The following is a 23,688-nucleotide window of genomic DNA, read 5'->3' as shown; positions in this document are numbered from 1 at the left end:
TTTTTGAGAGCCAGAGTTGAGGCTTTTATGTTATTAACAGACAGGGGAGGCTAGTTTTAGGTGGAATACTAATACTAATACATGTGGAACCTCATGTGTTTATGCTCTTGTCACCTGTAGCATTTTCTGCCTTGGTCCTGCTGACTTCTCATATTTCACCCACACTTATAGGTCTGAGCATGTGATAGTTATTAAGTTGAAAAATGACTGACTCTTGTTGAATGAACACCGGGTAGGATGTAAGACTGTCTAGGTGTGATGAAGAAGTGCCAGGGTGGTCAGCACCAGGGTAGAAGATGGCACAGTGAAGGAAAGGCAGGAGAGGGGCTGGGCCAGAGCTGTGCACTGGGGCACCCACTTACCTCACTTGCCCACGTATGTTCCTGACACACGCATTTTGTCCACATCGAGGTCTGTAGGAGACCTCTGCTTTAGGAGAGGCACCAGTCAAAGGTAGAGAATTATCCAGGAAACCTGTAACCCTGCACTCAAGATCCACCCCAAGTGCACTGTTCTGCTTTGACACAGGTCAGTAGGTTGTCTCATTCGGGGGCACACTGTATGGCAGCAGTCTGTGTGGTGGGAACTGGCACATTGATGGGAGGTGACAACCCAGGAAGACAAATGTCATTTAAGGAAACTTTTAATAGATTTGTAGAAATCACATGTACAAAACCTGTTAAACTACCCACCATGGGTGTAAAATTCACTCATTGAGGGAAGGTGGCTGAGCACACAATTCTTGATTAAACTGTGTCTGGAAAGGAATAGAGTTTCTGTAAAAAAAAAAAAAAAAAAAAGAGGCTGTTTTGTTGGTACTGCAGATTAACACCAAAGTGGTGAGCACGGGGATTTCAGTATTTCACCAGTCCCCAGAATCAGAAGCTCACATGGAGTTCCCATGTCCTCTTGCCTAGAGCTCATGGCTTGGCTGGAGTCCAGCTTTCTTGACCCAGGTGTAATACAGATGTGTCCAAGAAGCCCTGCAGAACCACACAGGCCACAAGCACTAATAGCCATGCAGGCAGCCTCAAAAAGGCATGAGGGGGCTTCCTCTCTCAAAGTATCATTACGTCCCTTAGGTTCTCCTGCAGGATCGAGTTCTTCACAGCATGGAACATGAAGTGGATGTTCTCGGTGTCTATGGCGGAAGTGAAATGGGGATCAGCAGCTTGCTGTGGTTTCACCTCCTTCTGTCAAAACATTGGACCAGGCATAGCTGGATGTCCTCCAGTTGGGGAGGGTCACCATTGAAATTCAGGAAGTGTTTCCTGAGGCTGACCATCTTCACATTCTCTACTAGGAGGTCCATCTTCTTGAGGAAAAAAATTATGGAGACATTGAAGAAGAACTTGTTGAGGATGGTCTCAAAGATGTTCAATGACTCCCTTCACTAGTTGCTGTGCCTGTCCGCCACGTGTGCCTGTTTGTTTTCACAAGAGGACACCATGAACAGGATTGACATGTTCCCATCAAAGCACTGGAACTAATTTAGGCACTGAGACCAGCGGCTACTCACACCACCATCTTAAAAGGGATTTTTTAAAAATAATGAAGTAATGTTCCACAATCCCCTTGGTGGCCTTCCTGGCCAGCAAGATGTCTTGCTTACTAGGGAAGTAGTTCTATAAAATACAGGATGAGGGAGACATTCAGGAGAAAATAAGAATCAGAACATGTCAAAAGAAAAGGATGTAGGGAAAAGTTACCCCAACTTTGCAAGAAGTTTAAATTTCATTTACACAGTCATACACATACTGTAAAACAGGTGAAAGGTTCAAATGCCTCATTTCAAAATGAATGGAGGCTCATCAATCTGAGGAGGAATGATCAGAAACCCTACTGCCAGGCCCCAGAGGAAAATCACTTTTTTCTTTTTTTGTTTCTCTTTCTGTTTCTACACAACAGATATCTTTTGTTTCTCACTTCCAGAACATAAACATTCCAAAAACTTAGTATTCATTTAATTTAGGTTTTGCAATGCTATATAAATTTAGTATTTTGTTCATCTTAGAAAACCCTGTTTTTGCCTTTGCTTTGGTTGTCTGTATTCTTCCTCTTCTTCTGGGTTTTTTTTTTTTTTTTTTTTTTTTTTTTGATAATACAGATTGAACCCAGGAGTACTTAAACACTGAACACACTCCAAGCTCTTTTTAAATTTTTTAAAAAATTTTGAGACAGGGCCTCACTAAGTTGCTGAAAGCCTCACTAAGTTGCTGAGGCTGACTTTGAACTTGGACTACTCATGTATCAGCTTCCATAGCCACTAAGATTATAACACTGTGCTACTGTGCCCAGCTCTATTCTTCCTTCTTACAAGAGAGGGAATGCAGAAAAACAAGAACCAGTAAGAAATAAAAAGTCAATAAATGCATAAGGTAATATGAATTATTTTTCATATACAAACCAGTACGTCACTCAGTCTGATTTTAACACTGTTAAGAAGCCCTCTTGACACTGGGCTACCTGTCGTGTTCCTCAGAAAGACTTGTTCACCTGACTCTCAAATGCATCTGTGATGAGAAGAAACTAAATGAGAAGACGGAAAACCTCATCTGACAATGGCGATTGCCACAATGCCATTCACACAGTCCTGTCACACTGGAAGTTGACCACTATGCAGAGAAGCCTAGACCAATCTCTGATATAAAGAGTGCTGGGTGGATGTACAACATCATAGACATTGACTTCTGTGATGCAGGGTTACAAATGGTTTCTGAAATACAGAAAATAACCAATGGCTCACTTGCCTCCTCAGAGAAGAGCTTCCCTTTCACACAAATACAGCTAAGGGGGCACACATCTGTGCACACCCACACCTACCTCGGATTCCTCCCACTTGTGCTTGGTAAACATTGCACACACTGAAGAGCAACTGACAAAGTGAAGCCTGACTCACGACAAAAAGCTTGACTTGTTTCTCAGCTTCAATGGGGATTAAAGCTACTTTTGGGTTCTAACTGGGGTGTACATGTAATCACTGCCCAAATGGGGAGACTTCTGAGAGCAAAAGGGGGCACTGTTAATAATCATGCTGGGGCAACAAGCACACCACAGGGCTGTCCCAGGCAAACAGGATGCAGTCCCCCAGGTTCTAGCATCCAAGAAAACAAGCTCCACACTTATAGGAGACTGTTTTGTTCTAAACACCATCCTAAACCCTGTATGTCTGTTTTTTTTTAAGCCTCACAAATTGTAGGTTAATCATTACCTACTGTACAAATGAGAAAACTAAGGCTCAGACAGCATAAGAGGTACTTTCTAAAATATAATGTAGGTCTACCTGACCTAGGCTCTTTGACATGTGGTCCTCACTCTGGGAAACTGAACTATTCTTTTTTGTTTCATGCTGAGGATGGAACCCAAGGCCTTGTTTATGCTAAGCATGGGCTCTACCACTGAGCAACACCTCTAGTTTCAGAAGTGAAAAATTCTGATGTGTGAGACCCTTTGAAAAAGCCAACATTGAGACCTGACATTTTTACTGTATTTTTAAAACAAATCCAAGTATCAGAAGAGGCCTGTGTGCTTAAATACGATGTAAAACATCAACTCTCTCCTTTTGGGAAAAAGCATGGATAAACACTAATTCAAGCAAAATAAAAATGCCATATGATTAAAACAAAAACAACAGTGAAAAAAAATCAAAGATGTAAAGAATGACATGGTGAAGAAATGGCATTTAATTCCAAAAATTATCTGCTGTTAGAATTACTTATCTAGAGTCTCATTTTTAAAATATTAGGCAACCCCTGGACTTATTTTCGACACACAAACAGATTTTATAAAGTAATTAATCCTTTTTTTTTTTTTTTTAAGCAGGGGAGAGGGTACTAGGGATTGAACTCAGGGGCACTTGACCGCTGAGTCACATCCCCAATCCTTTTTTGAGATTTATTCAGAGACAGGGTCTCCCTGAGTTGCTCAGTACCTCATCATTGCTGAGACTGGCTTTGAACTACTCATGATCCTCGTGCCTCAGCCTCCTGAGCCACTGGGATCACAGGCATGCGCCACTGCCCCCAGCTCTTAAAATATTTATTCTAACAGCCTTCTCTTTCTCGAACAGATAAAGGGTGCAGACCTGTAAAAACAGATCCCTTAATAGCCCTCCCATGAGAACAGAAAACAGTACCTCCACACTGCCTCCAGGAAAGCAGGGATTCTCAACAAGGACCCACCTAACACCGTCCATCCTGACATTATTTGAAGTACCTGGGCTAAAAATACCAAAAGTGACAACAGCTACAGATGCTGCATTAATGAAATACACATATATATAAGAAGCAAAATAGAGTGCTTCAGATCAAGGTTCCAGAAAAGACATGAGACACTGAAGGTCCCTTTCCATAGTTACACCTGCCTGGGAAGGCATCTTTATTTGGACATTCACTTTCCTCTCGAGATAAAGAAGCAGGTATGAACCTGGCCTCTGCAGTAGGTGCCTTGATGCAATGACCCACTACCAAGGAGCACAGCTGTGGTGCAACATCCTCACCTGTCTACTTCAAGTGACCTATGGTCCTGCATCAGGCACAGTCACTGAGGGCAGAGAAACAAAGAGGCCTGTGTCACAGAATCGTGAGCTTCAATGCCTCTGGTCACTGCATACATCTTCTGTGGCTGGAGATAAGCAAGTGCTCTTGAGGCTCAAAGGCAGAAAAGAAGACGATGATGTCTCATCACCAAAATCAAACATGGCGAATGGCAGCCTTCATCTATCACGGACGTTCTCTGTGAAAACATAGTAGCAAAGACAACAGAGGTTTCCATTTAAACCTCTCACTCAGTGACAACTACAGGATTTCATCTGGGAGGTTCTTAAATCCAAAAAGAAACAGGAAGAGTGGCACATGCCTGTAAACCCAATGACTTGGGAGGCCGAGGCAGGAGGATTGCAGGTTCAAAGACAGCCTCAGCATCTTAGAGAGACCCCATCTCCAAATATAAAATAAAAAGGGTTGGAGATATGGCTCAGTGGACGAGTGCCCCAGGGTCCAGCTCCCAGACAGACAGACACAAACAGAAGCACTCAAAATAATAAAAAAGAAAAGAAATGACCATAATAATCTCAAGAATGTTCCCCAAAACACTTGCTTACATATATTTATAACCAAGAAAAAGAGGATTGGTCCTTTGAATACAGATGACTGAATTATATTTGTTCCAAATGCTCCCTCTACAATGTGTGATATTTCTTTTAAAGAGAAATATCAGCCCAAAGCTAAATACATTGACTTCATGCTCAAGCGATAGATTATTGAGACTTGATTAATGAAACAAAAAGGGCAATGGAAGTCATACACATACCAAGAATAAGATTTAACAATGTGTTAATTATTTAAAAAGTAGACCTGAAACTAAAACTTGTAGAAGGGAAACCTCGCTGATTCAGCGCAGGTAATGCAAACAAAGGGTAAAAAGTTCAAATAGGTCAAGTAGGTAAAAACCCAATTTTAGGGCTGAGGCGTATGTAGCTCAGTGGTAGAACACCTGCCTAGCAGCATAATGCCCTGGGTTCCATCCCTAGTATACAAAATAATGGTGATTATGATAATAATAACAAAGTAAATTTTAAGCATTTATCCCAAAATTGAACCCTTAGTCTTCAGTTCCCTTCCCTAGAAATAAGCCAGTAGCTGTGTCTCCCTCAGGGAGAGTCTGTACATAAACAATACATATTATATTCTGTGGAAAACAGCCATAATAACATACAATATCCTGGACCTTAGTACATAGGAAATCCCCCTTTAATTTCATAACTTATTTTCTCTATTTAAAAAAACATTTTAGTTGTAGTTTGACACAATGCCTTTATTTTATTTATTTATTTTTATGTGGTGTTGTGGATTGAACTTAGTGCCTCACACAGGCTAGGTGAGCACTTTACTGCTGAGCCACAGCCCCAGTTCCTTATTTTCTGTTTTTTTTTTTTTTGTTGTTGTTGTTGTTTTGTTTTTTACCTGTTTCAGTATCATCAGTCTAAGGGCAGAGGTGAAAAGTAGTTCTGGGCCAGCTTGCTCTGGAATGGACACTATCAGAGGTACAGGGGGATAGGCCTGCCATAAGTCCAAATCCAGCAATCACTTTCTCATGGAAAAGTGCACAGTAAACCATGACATAGACAAAGTACAGTTCACCTAACCAGTGACCTTTGAGATAGTGCTCTCTGGTGTTTTATTTCTAGGAACAGCACCATGATGAAGATCCCCACAAGTGCTGCTTTGCACAAGTCAAATATAGAGGGAAAAAAAAAGGGTAAGGATTCACACAATCTCATTACCATATTAGCCTCCCACAGGCTAATTTATTTTCTCACCAACAAAATGAGCTGCCTGAGGGCTGGAGATGTGGCTCAAGGCAGAGTACTTGTCTGGCATGCTGAGGACCTGGATTCCATTCTTGGCACTTGGGGGTGGGGGGGAAGCTGCCTATTCTATCCAGCCTCATCGGGCAATGTACTAAGAGATTTTATTTTGTGATTGAGGTTGAACATTTTATACAGTTGAATTTGCTTTCTCTACTGCCTGGGGGTTCAATACCTAGACACTGCTAAAGCCCTTCTATACTGAGAAGACTGCTTCTTTGTTTCTCGTGTTACAAATGCTTTATCCTATTGGGTTTTCTTGTTTGCTTTTTACCTTTTTTATGGTATTCTTCATGGAAATATAAATAATAATTTTACTGAGACATTTAATACTCATTATTTGTAACAAATTAGTAATTAAGCTGACATTTTTTATAAAACATTGTTTTAAGTTCAGTTGGGATACCTCTAGCCACAAATAACAGAAAATCCAACTCAACCTGGTTTAAAGGCAGGAAGGAGCTGTACAGAAGACTGGCTGTGAGAGGTGGATGGGCATCAGGCTTCTCATGGGGCTGCCTCCTCTGTGTTTGAGTGAAGAAGCAACACCACCCAAAACAGCCATGCTGATCTCTCCTACAGCAGCAAGGAAGCACTTCCCCAGAAACTTCCAGCATATGCTCCTGACTTTCAGTGGCCCACTCTAGGTCCCACATCCACTCCTGAACCAATCACCCACATGTGGGGATCATCTGAGCTGGGCTCACGTCAGCTTCTTTGACACCCTTGGCATTAAGGGCTGGGGATGGACTAAACAAAGCAGGGCTTGGTTTGGAAAAGGCTGTGGGACAGGCAACCCATGAAACCAACATGACCTGCAGAGGACTCCTGGGCTCTGACCAGGGGTGTGATGGGGTAGGCATCATGTTTCAGCCCATTACCCCAAACTGTCAGGACCTGCACTCTATCACCCACTGTATCACTACCCTTCCAGTTGGCCACCCACAATTTGATAAGCATGTGCCTACATCCTGACACCCTTTGGAGGGTGACATGTCACACAGCCCTTCTGCCTGCGCAATTTTTAAAATTTCCCATGCACTTTTTAAAATAAATATTTATTTTTTAGTTGTAGTTAGAAACAATATCTTTATTTATTTTTATGTGGTGCTGAGGATTGAACCCAGGGCCTCACACGAGCTAGGTGAGTGCTCTACCGCTGAGCCACAACCCCAGCCCCCCCCCCATGTACTTTTTTATTAGCTACAGAATGCTCAGCTCACTGTGAACCACAGCAATGAAAGAAGGGAAGATTCCAATATTTCCAGAAGTATTTTCAAAAAAAATATTGTGGAAATCTCGAATATACAGGAAAAATTATCATTGAGAATAGGTGGAAGGACTGGAGTGGACTGTGGTTAGCCTGTGTAAGACAATGAGTTCAATCCCCATATCAAAAATGAAAAAAAGGGGAGTGAACAAAATAAGTATAACTAACTCATTAATAAAAGGCTAAATAAACTTGTTTATACTGTTATGTTAGTAGACAATTCTCCAAAACTGACATAAAAATGGCCAAATAACAGCACATAAAAGGATGGTCAGCACCATTAGTCATCAAAGAAATGCAAATCAAAATCATGTGATACCATTTCCTGTTCACTAGGATACCTATAACCAGAAAGTCTGATAAAAATGTGTTGGTGAGGAATTAAAACCCTTCTACATTGCTGGTGGGTAAATAAAAGGTATAGCTGCTCACAGTGTGGCAGTTACTAAAAAATGTGAAACAGAGTTACCACATGACCCAGCAACTGCACTCCTAGGTACATAGACGGGAGAAATGAAAACACATATCTATTAAAAAAAAACCTGCATGCAAATGTTCATAGCAGCATTACTGGTAACAGTTCAGAAAGGGAAACAACCCAAATGTTTACCATGTAACCTTAATCAGCCATAAGGAAGAAGGAGATACTGAGCATGAATAAGATGGATGAACCTTGAAAACATTAAGCTAAGAAGCCAGAACAAAAGGCCACAAAGTCAATAATTCCACCTCTATGATGTCCAGAATAGGCAAACTGATGGAGATAGAATGCAGATGAGTGTATGCCTAGGGCTAGGTGAACTGGGGAGGGGGGAATGAGGAATAACTGCTAACTAGTGAAGAGAGGATTTCTTTTGGAGATGATGAAAATGTTCTGAAGTTGACTGTGGTGATAGCTGCACAACTCTGACATGTACTGAAAACCCCTGAATTGTACTCTTTAAATGGGTGAGTTGCATAGTATGGAAATTACATCTCAATAAGGCTATTAAATAAAAAGGAATAGGTGTCAAACAGAAAAGGCTACTCTTTACCTTTCATGTTGACACACATGATGGCCCACATGGCACCTATAACAACTGATAGCAGGACCGTGAGAACTCCAACAGCACAATCTAACTTCCCTTTGTGCATGACATATAAAATCAAAATGCCAATCCACCTGTCCAGAAACAGGGAGGGTCAGAAATGGAACCTAAGAAACTGCTCTGTAAAACATGATACAAAAAAGTAAAGGGAGTTAATATTTTGCAAAACAAGGTAAGCCTGATGTGAATAATAATTTTCATCAATATAAAGATACACCAACTAAAGAGTGTGGCTTTCTTTTTTCACTTTTCATGCTTACTCACGTTATTGTTCTTATTCTATGCTTGCTATATTCCATTTAAATGCATCTCAAGACATAAGCAAACAAATAAAAGTCGGCTGCTAAAAAACTGCTCACCATATGCAACTGATAAACCAACAAACTACATGTTTGCTAAATTTCGAACAAGAGAATTTGTACATCTGTGGATTAACAAGATCAATACACATTGAAACTGAACCAAGAGGGAAAGAACTGAACAGAGATGCAAACATGTTCATGGTGAGCATTGATAAAACTCAAAAGGAGAAGTCCTGTGGCCTTGAAACTACCATTTTGTAATCACTGCAGAACAATGAAAGACAGCACCAAACAACATGAAGTCATAATGACCCTGACCCATCCATCCCTACAGGTATTTTAGCAGAAGGCAGTGCACCACTTGGCAAGATTGCCCTATTAAAGATTCAAGCCCACAGCCTTTAAGAAGTGAAACTGGGGGGCTGGGAATTTAGCTCATTGGCTGAGTGCTTGTGTTTTTCATCAGTTTTGTGCTATCAGGCTTCCATGTGTACACATAATAGGGAAATGATCTCCAAAATACCTGACCCTGAAAACTGGAAAGTTCCTGGAAAGCAGATCACATTTCTTGTTTTGAAATCCCTTTCCCCTTCAGAATCTACTTTTTTAGAACCATGATATTATTCCTTGCCCACACCCTTTGCCAGCAGACTTCAAGCACCTGTGGCGCTCCGCACTGGTTCCACACTCCGGAACAACACACATATGCGGAGCCTTTCTGCTTCTCGAGAAATTTTGCCACCCCGGCTCAAAAGGGCAACGAAGGGCATTATTTCCTACTTCCCTCTTGCAGGGCAGGAGCTCTGCTCTCCCGCGCAGGAGTGGGAACCACGCAAGTGCACCTGGCTCCGCAAAGTTCGAGGCCGTGATTTTCGGTTGGCAACAACGGCCCGCCCCACCAGTCCTCCGCGCGGCAGCCCGTGCTCCTGCCCTGCAGCGCTGACCTCTGGGCCGCAGATGTGACCCCGGACACGGACACAGCCTCCCGTCTCCCGGCCTCGGCCTGACATCTGTAAAGCGGGGACAGCAACCGCACCTACCTGCAAGGGACTAAAAGGCCATTGCCGTGACCGCGTCAGTACCCGACAGGCTGGCGACTCTCGTCAGAGCCGAGACGGCTCACCTCCCTGCTCCTCGTCGCCGTCCAGGACAGCACTCGCAGGAACAGCTTGAAGAACGCGGGGAAGACCAAGTCATAGCGGGCAAGCGACCGCCAAAGAGCAGCAACCCAGGAACCGCCTCAGACGACGCCACACCTCCCTCAACTCCTTTGGACTCCAGTCATTTATGCCCAACTCCGCATCCGCGCCCAAGACAGGGCGCTGCGCATGCTCGCTTAGGGCCAGGCGCCCGCACGCTCACTGACCCATGTTGCCCACCCCGCGCAACCTTCCCTGTGGTGAGCCGCTTCTGCCATTTCTGCAGACTATGGTCGCCATTACGAGATGGCGCTGGTTCCGCTGTAGTATGTGACAAACAACTCCTTATCTGAGAGAGTTGGCACATGATTTTTCACCACCCTGTACACCACCCTGTGAGAAAGCTCCACGCGGCAGCTTTGCATTGGGGCTTGGGATGCTTTATTAAGGCTGGGAGGGGCATCCGGAAGAGAGAAGAGAAGAAGAAGAGAGAATAAGAAATATCAGGGACCTGAATAAACTGCTGAAAGAAGATTCCCGAGTGTTGCGTCTTCCTTGCGGGCAAGGGGTCGCGACACTTCCCTGTCTCTGAGCCTGCACAGGCTCCCTAACCCAGTCATTTGGTCACCGAGTTTACGTCTTTTTTCATTGAGAAAGAAATTGAAATCTTTTATTTCCAAAATGAACCATCCAGATCACAGTATGGCTGTAAAGAAGGTAAAGCATCCTCATGCCTCTTTTTTTTTTTTTTTTTTTTTAATGAGGAATATGTTTTGTACATACAGACATTGCCCAGCACTTAAGGACACACCAGACAGCTTTCAAAACAAACAACAAATACAAAATCAACCTTAATTTTATTTATGTTTATTTATGGTTCTGAAGATCGAATCCAGTGCCTCACAGTGCTCTACCACTGAGCCCCAACCCCAGCCCAGGCATTATTTTTAAGTTTTAGGTGGACACAACATGTTGTTTTTATGTGGTGCTGAGGATTGAACCCAGTGCCTCACGCTAGGCGAGCGCTCTACCACTGAGCCACAACCCCAGGCCTCCCCCCCACCGCCCCCGCATCTTTAACAAGTGATAACATCCTATGATATTTGTCTTGGCATGACTTTTGGCAAAATACCTTTGATATCCTTCTTTGCTTGTTCTTTTAGGTTAGCTTCGCTATTTGCAAGTTACAGGAAGCAGTCTAAGAGACTTGGTATTTCATTATATCTTCATATTAGCTGCGAAAAACTTTTCATGAATCTTTGGTTTTTCCAAATTGATTCATACCTTCTTGTATTTCTCCATCTAGGACTTGATTTTCTTTGTTTCAAGTAAAATGATTTATTTTATTCAGGTAAAATTAATATCTTTGCCTTTGGTATTTGCCACTGTTGTCTACTGTTTTGGCCAGGTGATTTTCCAGGAATTTGGAGAGTTGTTTTTCTGAGAATTCTTTAAAGTCCTGAGATCTTCAGGTCTCAGACCATAAAGTAAATAAATCACATTGTTAGTTTTAGGATACACAAATTTCCTTATGACAAACCCATATTATGCTAGAAACCTTATTAAGTGAGTAAATAGGTTTTATCTTTTCATTCTATTTTGCAACAGAGTCAAGTGCAGTGTTGGGGTTGACTAAAAACTTATATCCTTTCAGTGCTTGAGGTGAAATTAGAACAGAGATTTGGAGCGCCGTATTTTAATATTTGTTATAGCTTGAATATGAGGTGTCCCCCAAAGCTCATGAGACCAAGTAATAATGTTTACAGGTGAAATGATTGGACTGTGAGAGCTGCAATCTAAGCAGTGCTGCTGTTTAATCAGTGGATTAACTAACTTGATGGATTAATAATTTGAAAGGACTACTGTACTGTGTGTTAAGTGTAGGCAGATGAGGTATGGCTAGAGAAAATAGGTCACTGGGGTCACCTGCCTTTGGGTTTGATATTTTGTCCCTAGTGCCTTAGCCCATTCTCTCTGCTTCCTGGATGCCATGTTCTGAGCACCAGGCCCTACTGCCATGGTGCCTCACTTGGGCCCAGAGTAATGGGCCTGGGAGATCAAGGGTTAAGACCTCTGAAATCAGGAACCCCAAATGAAGCTTCCACTTCTAAATTGTGCTTGTCAGGGATTTGGGTAACAGCAATGAAAAGCTGACTAACAGTATTATATTTTAAAAATCCTAGTTATTTAAAAGGATTAGTGTTATGTTGCAACTTGCTCTTAAATTGCAAGTATAAAAGCAGGCATTATTATTATTTTTTTTTAAAGAATTTTTTTTTAATATTTATTTTTTAGTTTTCGGCGGACACAACATCTTTGTTTGTATGTGGTGCTGAGGATCGAACCCGGGCCGCACGCATGCCAGGCGAGCGCGCTACCGCTTGAGCCACATCCCCAGCCCAAAGCAGGCATTATTTAAACCTGCAGGAAAAACATGTAAAGAACCTACAGCAAGATTAACTGGGCAAGGTGGTGCACACCTATAATACCAGTGACTAGGGAGGCTGAACCAGTAGGAGCTGAAGTTTGAGGCCAGCCTCAGCAACTCAGCAAGACCCTGTCTCCAAAGTAAAACTTAAAAAAAATCAAGGATTTGTTTACATCAGTGATAAAGCAGGGGTTCAATCCCCAATACTTGAAGAAGAAAATATATAGATCATACTATAAAAGGGTTACCTCAGACAGGTTGGGGAACCCATTCTAGGTAGAGTTCAGGTTCCCTGGAAAATTCTACCTCTGACTAGTAGTGGGAAAAATAACAGAAAAACTCTTCTTGAAGCCCCAATTCTATCACCATTGAACCTCAGTGGTCATTTGGGAAGGCACTTTCTCCTCATCTACTCTCTAACAAGGATTCTGAGCAGAACTGACCAATGTCATCAACTGGACAGGAGGGGTTCCTGCCAGGATCAGGTACTAGCCAGCTTTCAGGGGTGCTGTCTCTAATGAGAACATGGGGCCTTGGAGGTGACTAATGTATGCCAAACTTGGTTTTGTGAGCTTCACCAACAAGGGCCCCTTTAAACCTTACAGAAATCCTAAGGCAGTAATTTTTCCATGAATCAGGGGAACAAGGCTGATATTAGATTCCTTGTCCGGGGAGCAGCAAGTGCATTTACACAAGTCTGACCCTAAAGCTCATGCTTTTCTTATTTAGAGTTCCCATAAGGCACTGTGGTTTCTATCAAACTATTTCTCTACCTGCTCTCTTGGCCAGAGTGTGAGGCAGCAGGAAACTTGATTCAAACTCTCTGACTGAACTGGACAGGAGTGGATTGGTGCCTGTGAATTTACATAGTCATCACTTCACACACACATGGACTGGGAGTGTAGATCAGTGGTAGAGCACTTGCTTAGCATGGGACAAGGCCCTGTGTTCAATCCCCAGCACTACAAAAAAAGAAAGAAACACACACACCCCTCAATGAAAACCATTAATTAGGGGCTGGGGTTATGGCTCAGCGGTACAGCATACGCCTCTTACGTGTGAGACCCTGGGTTCGATCCTCAGCACCACATAAAATAAATAAACAAAATAAAGATATTGTGTCCATGTATAACTAAAAAATATTTAAAAAGAAAACCATTAATTACCTGATAATCTTTCTTCAAGAAGTGAAATTAACTATGAAACAGTGCTTCATAAGGGGAGTCAGACAAGGCAAGGCCTTTGTTTCTAACACAGGAGGACTTGGCCGAGTCCTGCACTCTAGTTCAGGCACCCTCCTTTAATTAGAAGTCATCCTGGTTCACCATGAAATGGTGGTGATGTCTTAGCCAAATTTATTTTTACATGGGAATAATGACTACGGGTGGCTTGACATGATGAGGTTCCAGTTCTTGTTCTGTGCATGGTGCTCTACTGAGAGTGACCCCAGCTTGTCTGTGCAAAGACAGGTATGAGCCCCACTCAGCCTACCCCCTCCTGAGTCTGGGCAGCAGGGGGTCTGCTGGACCTGCATTAAGTGCTCTCCATAGAACCCCTGCTTCCTGCTGATGGTACAGTATGTGATGGGGACCATCACCATCTTACTGTAGAGGTGATGATAGTAATGATAGTAAAGGATGCAGTTATAGTGCTGGTGTGAGTTTTTGTGAATGGGACAGTTTGTTCAGAGGATGCACATTAAAAGTCAGTTTCCAGGTAAGCTCTGTACCCCTTGTCAGGAAGGTTTTTCTCCTCTCCTTTAGCCATGAATTTCCCTCTCCCCTAAAATTAACTGCCCTTTTACCCTTTCCTGTTCATTTGGGCCATTCTTCCCTAAGGATACCAAGTATGGAGATTTATTTACAACAATGTGAATGTGACACAATAGGATATTCCATGAAACTATTCACATATTCTACAACGAAAATAATTCTCATTAACTCTATTTTCATCCCAGTTTGCTCTCAATAAAATGGCTTATGGCCAGAACTCTTTTCTGAATATTTGCTGCCCTCTAACTTACTACTTCTGGATGAAGCTCTCCTCTTATACAATCATATTTTTCCCTGTCAAGTTCATGGTCAAGCAAGTTTTTTAGAACCACAGGGGATTAAGAAATATACTAGCTTCAGGGCAGCTTCTTACACAGCACACAGTTGAGTTTAGACTTGGGCAGAGGATGAAGCAAAGGTTTTATTGCAAACAAGTGGAAGCAGCCAAGTTAGGAGCAGGCATTATAGGGACAAACTAGGAGATAGGTCAGGGATCAGACACCTGGTCTCCTGGTTCCTGATGTTGATATGTTAGTAATGTTTGTTACACAGTTAGTACAGATGTGAAATAAGTGGCAAAGACCATGGTGTGAGTTAAGTTTAAGGCCCCATTCTCCAAGTGTGCTTTGCTCTAGCTGCATTATCAGCTCAAGTCCTTGTTATAAAGCAGACCTCTGGGCCTGACCCAGGGCATAGGAAATAATTTTTGAAGTCAGGGTTAGTAAAGTCTGGGGATCAAAGTTGAAAATGATGATTCAGTGCTGGTGTCAAGAATGAAGGATCAGATAAGGCTGGGTTAGTAGGTTGGTCTAAAGCCCTAGTTAGGACTGACTCAGGGTATAACTCATCTTCACATCTAGAGAACTGTGTCCATCAAGTAAAACAACCTCTCTTCTTCCTTCCAGACCACTGGCAGAGACACATTTTGAGCAAGACATCTATGGAGACACAGGCAGGCATTAGGAGGGGAGAGAGGAGCCTCCCATACAGATAATCCAGAAGAACCTAGACTCTTCTAGGAGGATTTGCATAGTTAGCATGTTGTACTCGTGGCATCTAGGGTTCTTTCTGTTCCATTTTCCCCAATCACCCTCTAAATTTTAGAGTGTTGAATAAAAACTGTCTCTAAGGTAAATGATTTGGTCCCATATTTTAAATATTTAGTTGTCATAGTCTAGGATGTTTTGAATGGGCATGCAGGGACTCTGGGAGGGAATTACTTTTAAACATAAAATTGGAGCCATAGGATTGTCATAGAGAGTTTGCCTACATATCATATATTTTGTTGGTTTATTTTGACCATGTTGGCCAAAGAATTATTACTGTATTTATTTGAAATAGTTTTGAGATAGTCAGTATTTTGAAAACTTGCTATTTCTAATTAGTTATCTGTTGGGTCTTATAATTGATATATGTACATAAATATTTTCCATTTAAGAGAGGGTTTTATCTTTTTATCTATTTTATTTATATATCTATTATTTTTATAGCTCAGTGGTAGCACTGCCAAATTTTGTTAATATGGAATTTTCATTTGATGTTTAGTTTTCATTATTGAGTTGTTGACACTGAACTGCCATGTGCCTTGACCTGTTGTCATTTTAAAGTGGGTGTGTATTTTAGATGTGCTACATGCTTTTGAAAAGCACAGCATAGTGCATTCTTGGGCAAACTTAATAAACATCTTCTCACATTTGAGACCATGTGATCATATCAGTCTAGACGGCTTCTTTGCTGTCAAATGCTACTGTTTTTAAAGGGGTTCTAGTTACCTCACCCAATTATTACCTCTGAAAAAGAATACTCGATTGCTTTTCATATAGGAAAACAAAAGAAATGGTGGCAGACCTTAAGCTAGAGACTAGAAGCAGGAAACAGAGAGGACCTTGAGGGAGACAACCCATTTCAGAGACCCCCTCAGGGCTTACAGAAGCACATTACCAGCTAGATGCAAACAAGATGCTTATATCACTTTATAGGGATCCATCACTGATTTCCTCAAGGAAATGCTATACAAAATGGACAGAGGAAAAGTCTCTAACTCTTGGCAACATGCTAAGTTTAACTTTCCTTTCATTACATACATATTAATTTACTATTTGCAGTGCTTCAAATGGGACCCAGCTAGACCAATACTATACCACAGGGCATACCTCCAGCCCAACATTTTAAAAAATCTGTACAATGAAGCTAACAGTGTCCATAAAAATTGTCAAGTAAATGTGCTAGTAAATAATAATGTACAAGGATAATATCACTATGACTTTAACATAAAAATACACTTTCACAAAAATACCTAAATAATAAAACCATTTATAGAATAACTGCTTCTACTTCAGAAGGGTTTTAGAAGAAAAATAAAATGTAAAATAAGATCAACAAGCATGCCAAAAGGGACATGCTCTTTCTTAACATAGGACAAAATAAAGCCCCACATAGTCCAACAGGTTTTCATGAGAGAATGTCTGTATGGTGTTGGGCAAGTCAGGGAGCCTTTCTGTGATTTGCTTTTCTTGTTTGAACTCAAAGACCCACAGTTGTAGGTCCTAAGTAGTTGATGATGTTCTCAACCACTCTAGGCTCAGTATCTGCCAGTGGACACCTGAATGGGTGTGTCAAACCTCTGAACCCACTCCAGTATTTTCTTGAGCCAAAGCACACCTGCACTCAGCACCTGATGCAGGTTTGTCATAAACTGTGAATACATTGGTCCTTGTCCAAAAGCTGAAATGGGACCAACATTGAATGAGTCAGCAGGGAACCAAGATGGGGTGACAGATCGGGGAAAGGAATGGGAATAGAAACCAGGATCTGGAATGATGGTTTCCAGATCTATGTTCTTATCTGGGAGGGAGTACAGAAGGGCCACCTTGGGAGGAAGCTGCAGAGGAGGTAAATTCGGGGACCCCAGTAGCAGACTCATGCTTTAGCTTCAGTTCTCCCTTATTGCTCTGTGACCAGGGCAACTTTGTGAGCCTAGTTTTCTTTTCAAACAAAAGAGGACTAAGTTTGAAATCAAGTTCCATATGTCTCCCAGCATCCTTTCTAAACAAGGATTAACAGAGTTAGGATGACAAAGGAGAGAGATTTATACAAGGACCAGCTCCATAATCACAGAGCAAGCAAAGAGGGTGAATTTTCAACTGATATACAATGAATGCACAATGGCTGTATATTTACATCTATACATCAGCACATGCAGTACTTCATTCCTTCTTTAAACTGATAATATTCCTTCATATGGATAAAACACATTTTGTTTACGAATGTGTATATAGATTCTTCTTGGAGTACCTCCTTTCAGTTCTTTGGGTATACACACTGATGTGGATTGCTGGATCACAGGGGGAATATGTGTTTAGCTGGGCAAGGAGCCAACAAATTGTTTTCCACCATTTTACATTCCCACCAGTGATGGTAACGGAGTTAAAGATTCTCCACATCTTTGCCAACATTTGGTACCTACCTCTTTTGTCTTAGCCATCAAAGATGTGATGGACTTTCTGAAGGTGGTTTGGGTTTGTATCCTGCATCAACTTTGTCTCCTCCTCATAGGGAAGTTGTCACTCTGACATACCAAATCAATTCATGATTGTTTTTACATTAACATTGATGAAACTTTTCATTTTTCTAACATGTAATCCATTTTCCAAACAAGTTGGTATATAGTCCCTTTTATTCACAGGCTTGAACTTTATTTTATAACATAATGTACATCCCTGTGCACAGTTCTGGTGGTCAGATGTAAATGGACTGGCACTTACTTTTATAGTATTTCATAGCACTTAGTTTATCTATTTCTCTTACTTACAATTGTAACATTGTATCTGTTCATACCTCTACATTTTGCTGTTAGTATTTACATTTCAGGAGATTTTTCATTTCACTTTGCCAAATTCCCTCCAAAGGAACCCACTGAGAAGATCATAATGCTATAGTCTGTATCTCTTGAACAAAACTAATGTTTCTCCAACTGAATTCACATAGATTTGTAAAAAGGATCTAAGCTTCTGAACTTCTGTTATTAGCCTCCTAAATCTGGATTAAAAACTTGATCAGACTTTCCTCATGGGGGAAAAGGATAGATTTTTGTTAGGTTTAAATAAAAATCAAACAATGGGGAATTAGATCAGTTAGAACATATTGTCTCTGCAGAATGTTGTCTTATTGCCATGTAGTCATCTGCTTTTCCTAACTATAGCACCCTTACCAATTTCCAAAAGGAGCAGCGGATTAAGCCCACCACTCCATCCAAATGCTTTGTAAAGCAGAAACCAGGGGTGATAACATGTCACTTTTTAGCCTAAAGAGTATTTCCACACCTGGAAAAACTCATCCTGAACAAGACAGAGCACACACGCATAGTTGCATACATGAAGTCCCAGCAGCTCACCCCCCCCCCCCTAAAAATACAAGGTAAAAACAGAACCATTTCTACCATCACATTTTGGCCACTAGCATCATAAAATATTATTTTGCCTATATTTGCCCATGAGAAGAAATATCTTCTAGCCAATATCTTAAAGATAGTTTGGGCTGAGTGAGAGGTAACAGTTCTAAAATACAGCAATTGTAAATCCAAAACTATTTCACTGATTTCCAGTAATGATTTAAAATCAGGATGCACTAGGGACAGTAGTTTGGATCTGCAGTGTCCCCTAAGACCCATGCATTGGAGGCCTGGTAACCAGCTTGTAGTGTTATTGGGAGGTGGTGGACTCTTTAGAAGATGGGGGTGTAAATTAGGAGGTAGTCAAGTCAATGGGGGTGTGCCCTTGAGGAGATATTGGAACATGGGCCCCTTCCTGTTTCTCTCTTTCCTTCTTGACTGCCATGAGGTGAGCAGACCTCCTATACTTCATGCTCCAAACCTGAGATTCTGGGTACCTACAGGCCCTAAGCAACAGGACAAGCAACCATGGTCTTGGAACCTCTGAGATTGTGAGTCAAAGTGAACTTTTCCTTCTTTTAAGAGGATTATTTGGGTATTTTGTCACAGAAAACTGACCAATACACTAGGTTATATCATGAAACCATCTAAGACATCTCAGTGGCTCCAAATGAGAAAGTTGTCCTTGTGCACACTGTATGTCCTCAGTGGATGTGCAAGCACCCTGTCATTGGGTCCTTGAGGCACCCAGGCTGGTGAAATGGCCACCATCTCCAACCTAGGTGGTTGCTACACCAGAGAAATGAGGGATTTCTGTGCATCTTATATTAGAAATACTCTGCACTAAAGTTAATGAAGGTGATATTGACTGTACAGCTGGGAAATACAGACTGCTAGAGCACACACAGGTGTGGAGCATACTTGGGTGGAGACTTTGGGATTTTCCTCTATATCCTAGCCCATGTCTTTATACATGCAATCATGTCAATCATTGAATTCTCCATGACTTTACCATGATCTAAAATATTAACAAAGTCTTGAATTAAACTGTCTTCCTTTTGCAGACCAACCATATACACCATCAGGCCAGGTAGTCTGACACTGTGAGCCCTGCTGTAGAAATCTTACTAACCCAGTAATAAGTATTGGTTCATCCCAATGAGTGGGCACTTAACCTATCCTGATTTCTTGGCATTCCCAGCTCATCTGTGCCATTCAACTCATTCAGCAAAAAATGGTCCATGTCCAGCACTGCTACTGGAAGTGTCTGGGTGGCTGACAACATCATGTCCAACTCTTACTAAAGTTGAACATGGCCTTGCTGAAGGAGTGAAAGTGACAATGGTGACAGAGAGAGCACATGTCCAACCTCCAGGGAACACTTCTCTGTGTGCTTTTCTGCCTTAGGTCATGAACAAAAGCCATACTTGGATGTCTAGGAAGCAAGGGAAGAGGGGTAAAGCCAGAATTTACCTGGACCTTGCTCTCACCTCCCACTGTGCGCTCACCACATTCAGACCCAGACTGGGAGCCTCTGCATGTCTCATCTCTCTCAGATTCTCTGCACCATGACCTCTAGCTACCATGTCTCCTTAGACACCAACTCTGTCCTTTCTGCTCAAAGAAACTGCTGGCTCCCCCATGTCCCCTCTGTGTCTTGAAATTCCCCATCTGGACAGTGAGCTCAACTGGCTTTTCTCTCAGGAATCTAAACTGTTAAAGACTGATATTGAGAAACTGATGTGACTCCATTTTTGAAAAACCAGCTTCTACCTCAAGGCCTATCCTAAGGAAGGGGGCATGACCCTTGTCCTTGGAAAAACCCACAGAGCACTCCTAGGCACATACCCACCCTGCTGAGTTGTTTGTCTGTAAATAACAGGAGAGATCTGTGGTGCCAGGTGTCCCTGACTCAGTTAGGCTAGGTGAGGACCCATAGCAACACCCTAGCAACCACCAATCAGCATGAGACAGGGAAAATACCTGGGATGCCAGATGACCCCCCCAGTAGTTTATGATAACATGTTGGGAAACCATGTAGTTTAGCACATACCCCCATCATGGCCTAAACCAATCAATTCAAAGGAATCCCCCTCTTGTACTAACCCATCACCCCTACCCAACTTGATCCCGCCAGTGAATGTGCTAATCAATGTTAAAAGTTGTTGTTTGATTTTCCCACGGTATGGAATGATTTGCTGTGTGATGTTGTGATGCATAGAGTATCCCCCACCCCCAAAGCCTATAAAATCTCACCAATCAGAGGACCGGGACTCATTCCCTGGGACCCCTGCATCGGGAACGGTTGTGAGTCCAGGCTGGAGCTCACAATAAAGACTCTTATGTGACTGCATCGGACTCAGCTCCTGGAGGTCTACTGGGGTCCCATGAATCTGGCATTACATCTGGGGGCTCGTCCAGGATCCCCCAGACCTCAGGACCCCCGAACCTGAGAGTCTAACACTGGTGAGTCTTGTTTGTTATTCGTGTGTCAGTTGTCTGCTTTGTTCTGATTATGGCCCATAGAATCTGAATTCTGGGCTGGCAACTGGCCTTGTCATAGGCAAGGGCTCCTGGGAAACATTCCAGACCCCAATCTGAGGGGGATACTCCCCCAATCTGGGGTCATCAGAGGGGGGATACTTCCCCAATCTGTTTGTCTGAGGGGAAGGCTGCAGTTGGCTTGGGGCCAGCACCCCACTTCTGTTGTCGTTGATCTGGGGTCATCAGACCCAATCTAAGGGGGATACTCCCCCAATCTGAGGGGGACACCTACTTCCATTTTTGTCTGCGATATGAAAAGAGAATCTGTGTTTTGGTTTTTTGTCTGTGTCTCAGTTAAGTGTGATGGTATTGTTTTACTTTGGACAGATGCAGTATCCCAAGTTCTGATCTGCCTTAGATGTGTGGAAGTAACTTGAGCTAAATTTTAGCCTGAAAATATCCCTGGTATGCTTCTCCTGCTTCCCTGAAAGGGACCAAAAGTCAATAGAACCGCCAGATTTTCTGTTCTCACCTCTTACACCCCTTTGAGCTGTGTTTTAAAGAACTTTGATAAGCTTTACGCCCCCTTTGTTAAACAGGATTATGGAAACAATGTTTTCTTTTCTTCCCCTAGTTGGCTTGAGTGTACCCACTGCATAGGGAAATGCCTGCTGGGGATATAAGAACTTTGGTATCTCCCTTTTTCTTTTTCTCAAAACCCTGTTCTCATTATCAAATTGACATTAATTGGCTTCGAGGACAGGAACTGAACTTTCAGTTACAAATTTTGACACTCCAGAGGGGACTCTAGAGGAACCCCCGCCCCACTTTCTTGGGGAAGCCTAGCACTCCAAACAACTGCATGCAGAGGATTAAAATGAACTTTTTGAGAGCTGACTACTGGAATGTTAGGAGATATGGAGCATGCCTGGTACCTGGGGTCAGACCGAACCAGAGGAGCTAATCCTGTAAGTAAAAGGAGGGACTGAGGGACTCCCAGCAGCTGCCAAAGCCCCTTTTGCTTCGGGGAGCTCCTGCCTTCCTTCCCTGCACTGTAAGGATTACTCTACCTCTGTCTACTTAAAAAAAAAATAAGGACACTGAATGCAGTCATGTGTTGATATTAGGTTGTTTCTAGGGAATGATCTTGGCTGAATGTGTGTCTAAAAGATGACGTTTTATTGTAACAATCTGGTATCTGAATGGGTTTTTGAAGCATTGCACAATCTTGCAGTTAAAAGTTAGGTTTAGGTAATTGTTTAGTTTATGATTTCAGATAATTCATGCCAGAGAACTTAAATACTTAGGATGGAAAACTAAAGAACTCTACTTCCAAATTGGCAAGTAACTCCCAATCATTCAGTTTTTTCACCAATTTTTGAATTGGGTAGCCTGGGAAGATTTCACTGGGTGTACCAGTGCATTATTAATTTGGGCAAGGATAGTAAATCATGGTATGGTATCTGTTCCCCTCAGTGTTTAGGGAAGGAAAGTGTTGGATTGGGGGTTGGTCTGGCATATTGGAATGAAACTGAATAGCAACAGTCTTGGGAATTTTTAAAGCTTAATTTTGGATGTAGATGGTAGTGTGGGGTTCTCTTTTGTAACTTAATACTACTATAGGAACTTCAGAGTGAAGGAAGTGGCTTAATGATCCTGAAGGGATTTCTTCGGATGGTAGTTTTTATATTATCAAGTAAGATCCTATTTTCAGTTTTGTGTGAGCAAGTTTTTCTAGTGTAGGAAAAAATTTTCCTTTGGCAAAACAAGATGTAAAGGTATGAAATTTTGTGAATTGTATCTTAAACTTGTATCATAATTTTCAACATCCAAAACCTGAAAATTATGACTTAAGGTTAAAATGCCTTAGGCATGAGGTTTCTGCTGAGAATAGCAGTTTTCCCTGCTCCTTCCAGACCTCAGCCAGGACTTACGTTGAGTTGAAATGCAAATTGAAGAAGCCTAGGAGCTCAGTAGGAGACTGATCTGAGGCTCAAGGAAAAAAAAAAGTAAAGGTGTCTTTTTACCTGAACTCAAACTAGACTAAACCAAAAAAGTAAATTGTATGGTACTTTCTAATTACTGGCCGGTCATTTTTTTCTAGGACTCTTGCTTTTTCTTACATTCTGTATTTTTTGAGCTCATGATTTTGATCCTACAGATCTAGGTTAATGTTTTTCTGATCAGTTCTATTTTTGATCAACTGTGGAGTTTTTAAACATTGCAATGGAGATTTCATCTGCGAAAAGCTACAAGGCCTTTACTATTGTATTATGTGTGCACACTTGTGTTATGTGTTGTATGTCTGTATGTGCGTATGTCCATATATCATGCACATGACATGAAAATTGGCAGATATATGAGGAGTGCTCATGAAATTTTAAAACATGGATCCAAATATCTTTGATTCACATGATTTAAATGGTTCAATTTAAATTGGGTAAACAG

At 41.9% G+C, this 23,688-nt stretch overlaps 1 long non-coding RNA gene and 1 pseudogene across 1 annotated transcript in view; both read right to left on the bottom strand.

The window, feature by feature from the left end:
• Window positions 1-10,494, bottom strand: part of LOC139702951 (uncharacterized) — a 37,779-nt gene extending 27,285 nt beyond the window's left edge. Inside the window, exons 1-2 of the long non-coding RNA XR_011705521.1 lie at window positions 10,068-10,494; window positions 4,499-4,734 (exon numbers count right to left, since the gene is read on the bottom strand). This is a non-coding gene — a long non-coding RNA (uncharacterized lncRNA). The remainder of the gene's footprint in view (window positions 1-4,498; window positions 4,735-10,067) is intronic.
• LOC139702961 (guanine nucleotide-binding protein subunit alpha-12-like) lies at window positions 628-2,856 on the bottom strand (annotated as a pseudogene).
• Window positions 10,495-23,688: the final 13,194 nt, after the last annotated feature.

The sequence above is a fragment of the Marmota flaviventris genome, chromosome 19, assembly GCF_047511675.1.
Source record: "Marmota flaviventris isolate mMarFla1 chromosome 19, mMarFla1.hap1, whole genome shotgun sequence".
Taxonomy (NCBI): Eukaryota; Metazoa; Chordata; class Mammalia; order Rodentia; family Sciuridae; genus Marmota; species Marmota flaviventris.
The sequence above is the reverse complement of the archived record's forward strand: the minus strand, read 5'-3'. Positions and strand labels throughout refer to the sequence as shown.